The sequence below is a fragment of the Capsicum annuum genome, chromosome 8 (assembly GCF_002878395.1).
Source record: "Capsicum annuum cultivar UCD-10X-F1 chromosome 8, UCD10Xv1.1, whole genome shotgun sequence".
Lineage (NCBI taxonomy): Eukaryota > Viridiplantae > Streptophyta > Magnoliopsida > Solanales > Solanaceae > Capsicum > Capsicum annuum.
In genome coordinates, this window is record NC_061118.1 from 106,888,371 (window position 1) to 106,894,560 (window position 6,190).

A 6,190-nucleotide genomic window follows, 5' to 3' on the forward strand; every position below is an offset into this window, starting at 1 on the left:
AATATCGTTCAAGATTCATGCTTTATATCACCACACATGTAAATTTATCTTTCAAATCATAAACATAAAGATTTCATAATAATCATCATAAAATATGGGTTCATGCTTCAAATTCATAAAAATCAAATAAAATTCATGCCTTTGTAAAGAAAATTACTTTTGGGCACAATAACGAAAGAGAGTTCTTGTTGAAAAACCCCACATACCTTGAATGATGAACTATAGATCGATACTCATTTTTGAGATGTTTATCGTGCCTTTGAATGATGGTTCTTGGAATTCTTGAACTAGGAACTTGGAATCTTGAATAAATTTGCAGAATTAATGGTGAACTTTGGAGGTTCTTGAAGTTGGATGTAGGAGCTTAGGGTTTTCTTTTTGAGGGAGTTTGATGAAATAAAATATATAATGCTTCTAATAGGATTTAATATAGGGTTTGGATGCATTTTGGGTGTGGGAAAATGACCAAAACGCCCCTTAAAATAAACTAATCTCGAATTTGTCCTTTGATGGACTGTTTTGATAGTCTGAAGTAGACCAACCATAACGTTTTACTCCGATATTAAAATTTGATTAAACCAATTTCATTAGAAAGAGGACTCCCATATATTTCTGTTGATATATAGTATCTCACCTAGATCAGTGTGTACAAGGAGTTATGATCATTTGAAGTTGACCCAAAAATTTACTTTTGATAGGCTGAAGTAGATCGACCATAACCTTTTGCTCTAATAGACAAATTGGATGAAACCAATTTCATTGGAAAGAGGACTTGTAGAGATTTCCGTTGATATATAGTATGTCACCCAAATCATTATATACAAGGAGTTATGATCATTTAAAGTTGGAGAAAAAATACGCCAGGCCTCAGTACTTTTTCCTACACGTTTTACTGTTCACTACTATTCATGGTTCGATCGGAATGTTTATTACTCGTCGCTCGGGTGTCCGTTTTGGATGATCCACATATCGTTGGAAACCTTATTTGATACTTTAAGCAATGGTGGGTCATAATCTAAGATATTTAGCATGGAAAATTTATAATTCATTCTTGAAGACAGAACCCAACATATTTACCTACAAAATTTCAACGAAAAATTTCTGGGGGTATTACCTCATACTCCCTTGGAAACATTCATCCTCGAATGACGCTAGACATGCCAAGATTAGATAGGGAATAGAGAATACAGATGAAACCATTCATTAGGCTCATCATCACATCATTTTTCACTCCGAATGCAACATTGAATGCATAAATTCAAGAAACTACAGATGAACAAATAATAAATACAACTGAACTGTTGCAACTTTTACGAAAAGTGCATGATTTAGGAAAGAACGGTACCTTCGGCTTGATCGGAGTTCGCGGAAAATAGGTGTGGGTACTTGGATCGCATATCCGCCTCAGCTTCCCAAGTTGCACCCTCAACAGATTGGTTTCGCCACAACACCATGACTAAGGGGACTTCTTTGTTCCTTAGTCTTTTGACACTGAAATCAAGAATCTCAACAGGAATCTCATCAAAAGAAAGATTTTCTTGAATGTCAGCACTCACAGAGGAATCCACTACTACATCATCGCTAATATGCTTTCTAAGCATGGAGACATAGAATATTGGATGAAGAGAGGACAACTCGGAGGACAACTCGACTTCATAAGCTACCTTACCAACACGACTAAGAATTTTGTAAAGACCAACATAACGGGGACTAAGTTTCCCCTTCTTTCTGAATCTCTTCACCCCCCTCATGGGTGAAATTTTCAGATACACTTGGTCACCAACTTCAAACTCAAGATCTCTCGTTCTAACATCCACATATGACTTCTGACGACTCTGCGCAGTTTCAACCTTTCCCTAATCATCTTAAGTTTTTCCATAGCCTTAAATACCGAATCAGGACCACTCACATTCGCTTCACCCACCTCTAACCAACCTATGGGTGATCTACACTTCCTCCTATATAAGGCTTCAAATGGAGCCATGCCAATACTAGAGTGGAAACTGTTATTGTAAGAAAACTCTATCAACGGTAAGTGATCATCCCAACTTCCCTTAAAGTCAAGTGCACAAAATCTCAACATATCCTCTAAGGTCTGGATGGTCCGCTCATCCTGACCATCAGTCTGCAGATGAAAAGCAAAACTCAAAAGCACTTGGTTACCAAGACCCTTCAAAAAAGTTTTCCAAAATTGCGAAGTGAACTAAGTACCCCTATCCGAAATAATAGATAAGGGAACTCCATGCAGTGTGTCTAGCTCTCGGATATACAATCTGGCGTAATCCTTAGCAGTATATAAAGTATGAACAGGCAAGAAATAAGCAGACTTAGTCAACCTATCAACCACAACCCAAATGGAATCATGATAGCGTCGGGAAGGAGGTAAACCAATCACGAAGTCCATATTTATCTCTTCCCACTTCCAGGTGGGAATACTAAACTCTTGCATCATACCACCAGGTTTTTGGTGTTTAACCTTAACATATTGGCATGTTGCACACTTAGCTACAAATGCTGCTATATCTTTCTTCATGCCACTCCACCAATAGATTTTCTGCAAGACTCGGTACATCTTGGTGGCACCAGGATGAATAAAATATCGCCCCGTGCGCTTCAACCATAATCCTCTATCTCAGATCATCAATATTCGGGACACACAATCTACCCTGCAATATCAACACACTATGTCCTCCTTGGGAGAAAACCTCTACTTTTTGGTCCTTGACTGACTCCTTCAGTCTAACCAAACTAGCATCTAAGTATTTCTTTTCCTTCACTTCCAAAACCAAGGAGGATTCGGAACTACTCTGAACCCCTATACTACCTTCAGCAGAGTCAAACAACCTAACTCCCAATCTAGACAAACGATGTACATCACGAGCCAACTCTTTTTTACCTTCTACCACATACGAAACACTACCTATGGATACTGTACTTAGGGCATCCTCCACAATATTGACCTTTCCCGGATGGTACAACACACTCATATAATAGTTCTTTAACAATTCTAACCATCGTCTCTTCCTAAGATTCAATTCTCTCTGGGTAAACACATACTGCAGACTCTTATGATCAGTGAAAACATCAACATAGACACCGTACAAATAGTGTCTCCAGATTTTCAAAGCAAACAAAATAGCAGCCAACTCAAGGTCATAGGTAGGGTAATTTTTCTTATGGGGTTTCAATTGTCTAGAAGGATAAGCTATCACCTTACCCTTCTGCATCAATACACAACCCAACCCAACTCTCGAATCATCATAGTACACCACAAAACCATCAACACCATCAGGCAAAGTCAAAACAGGGGCTGAAGTGAGTCGAGTCTTCAACTCTTGAAAACTCTTCTCAAAAGATTCGGACCACAAGAACTTCACTTTCTTTTGGGTCAACCGAGTCATAGGAGACGCTATAGAGGAGAAACGCTCAACAAAATGGCGGTAATAGCCAGCTAAACCCAAGAAACTTTGGATATCAGTCGGAGAAATAGGTCTAGGCCAATTTCTAACAGCTTTGGTCTTTTGGGGATCAACTCTAATACCCTCGAAAGAAATGATATGACCCGGAAAAGCAACTGACCTTAGCCAAAACTCACACTTACTGAACTTGGCAAACAACCTGTGATCTCTAATGGTTTGCAAGACTATTCGGAGATGATCAGAATGTTCATGCCCACTACGGGAGAACACCAGTATATCATTGATGAACACTATGACAAACATATCAAGATATGATCTGAACACTCGATTCATGAGGTCCATGAAAGATGCTGGGGCATTAGTTAACCCGAAAGACATAACAAGAAACTCAAAATGGCTATAACGAGTTTGGAAAGCGGTTTTTAGGATGTCACACTCCCTAACTTTGAGTTAATAATAGCAAGAATGAAGGTCTATCTTTGAGAAATAACTTGCACCTTGCAATTGGTCAAATAAATCATCTATTCTCGGAAGGGGGTACTTATTTCTTATGATGACTTTATTCAGTTGGCGGTAATCAATGCATATACGCAAAGAGCCATCTTTCTTTCTCACAAACAACACAGGAGCACCCCAAGAAGAAACACTGGGCTTTATGAAACCCTTATTTAGTAGATCTTTGAGTTGCTCTTTCAACTCCTTAAGTTTTGCAGAGGCCATACGGTAAGAAGAAATAAAAATAGGCTGAGTATCAGGAAGAAGATCAATCCCGAACTCTATCTCTCTATCAGGAGGTATCCCTGGGAGATCATCCGGAAAGATATCAGAAAAGTCATAGACGACGTTAACAGACTGGAGAGTTGGAGTCTCAGACTTTGTGTCTTCGAGTCTAACCAAATGGTAAATACACCCCTTGGAAATAAGCTTTCTAGCTTTGAGGTAAGAGATAAAATGACTCTTGGGTGATTCCCAGACCACTCAAACATGGATGCACTCGGACACTAAAACTTGACCACTCGGGTCCGACAATCAATAGAGGCATAAGAAGAATACAGCCAGTCCATACCCAGAATCACATCAAAATTTACTATGTCTAACTCAATTAGATCAGCCAATAAGACTCTATGAAGAATGGTAATAGGACAGTTTTTATACACTTTCTGGGCAACAATCGAATCACCCACTGGACTAGAAACTAGGATAGGCTCAGGAATAATATCAGGACTCATTTCAAAATTCACAGTAATTAAAGGTGTAACATATGAGAAACTGGATCAAGGATCCAACAAAGCATACACATCAAACTTAAATATACGAAGCATACCAGTAACAAAATTGGGAGAGTCCTATTCTTGGCAGGACGGTAAAGCATAAAATCTATTTTGGCGCTGCCTGCTAGCATTGCTAGAAGAGGCGCCCTGAGCTGGGGCTGGGCGAGTCGCTGGAACTAGAGCAGTAATAGTCTGAGTCAGGGTCTGAGGGCAATAGTCACGACGCCCTTGTCCATCCTGTGGAAAATCTCTAACTCTGTGACCCATGTCATCACACCATAAACAACCTCTCTTCTTACCCCAACAGTCACCCGAATGAGCTCTACCACACTTAGGACATAGGGGATCATTTGGCTTACTACTAGTAATGTACTGGGACCTGGATACATATAAACTGGTACCTTGCTCCTGCCTACCTCTAGGTATGGGAGCACTAGAAGATGACGGTGCTGGCATAGACGAACGGTCCTAATACTGAGGGTGACCCCCTTCTTGTAATCTAGTCTAACCCTGTCCGTGCTGCTCAGACCTAGCTCTCTTATTCCCTCTCATTCTATTTCTCTCTTTAATCTTGTCTGCCTTAATCTGTTGGGTATAAGTCATCAGCTTAGAAAGATTTATCGCACTATTCAGCATAGTAGACCTACACTCTATAACCATATAACTAGACATTCCAGTTACAAACTTACTCATACTAGCCTGATTATCAGCCACTAAGTTAGGAGCATACTTGGCCAACTGATTGAACTTTAGACAGTACTCCCTAACAGTCATAGAGCTCTATCGTAGGTTTATAAACTCTTCCACCTTTGCCTCCCTCATCTCCAAAGGGAAAAACTTATCCAGGAATGCATCCTGGAACTCTTGCCAAGTTGTAGGGACAACTCCCTCACCTCTACCTTTCCTCCAAGCAAAAACCCAGTCATAAGTAAGGTCTTTCAACCTATACACAACCAACTCCATACTATGTTCCTCAGATACATGCATTACCTGAGTAATCTTCCGCACCTCATCTAAAAACAACCGTGGATCCTCATTAGACTTGGACCCATAGAATTCTGGAAGATTTATCCGCATAAAGTCACAAATCCTCACATCAGCTGAATCACCTTCCTGCTGCTGTGGAGCCAGGGCTGGGTCAGTTGAACATTTTCAGTAACAGCTTGGGCCAGCACCTGAAAGGCTGCCCAAAATTCAGCATGAGACACGTTTTCATTCCATGGGTCAGTGGTTTGAGGTTCCTGACCATCATTATTTATTCTCGCTCGATGTGGAGGTATATTTCTAAAAGAGAAGAGCATGAATCAATAGCAGAGAGAGACACTATAAGAACAATAGACTTCTGAACAATAGACACTTTTTCCTAAAACGTCTTATAGCCTCTTGATCATAGATGTGGTGCGCTACATACCGATGATCAAGACTCTACTTAACGCGGCCTGTCAGACTCCCTAGGACACCTTAAAACCTTAGGCTCTGATACCAAGTTTGTAACACCCT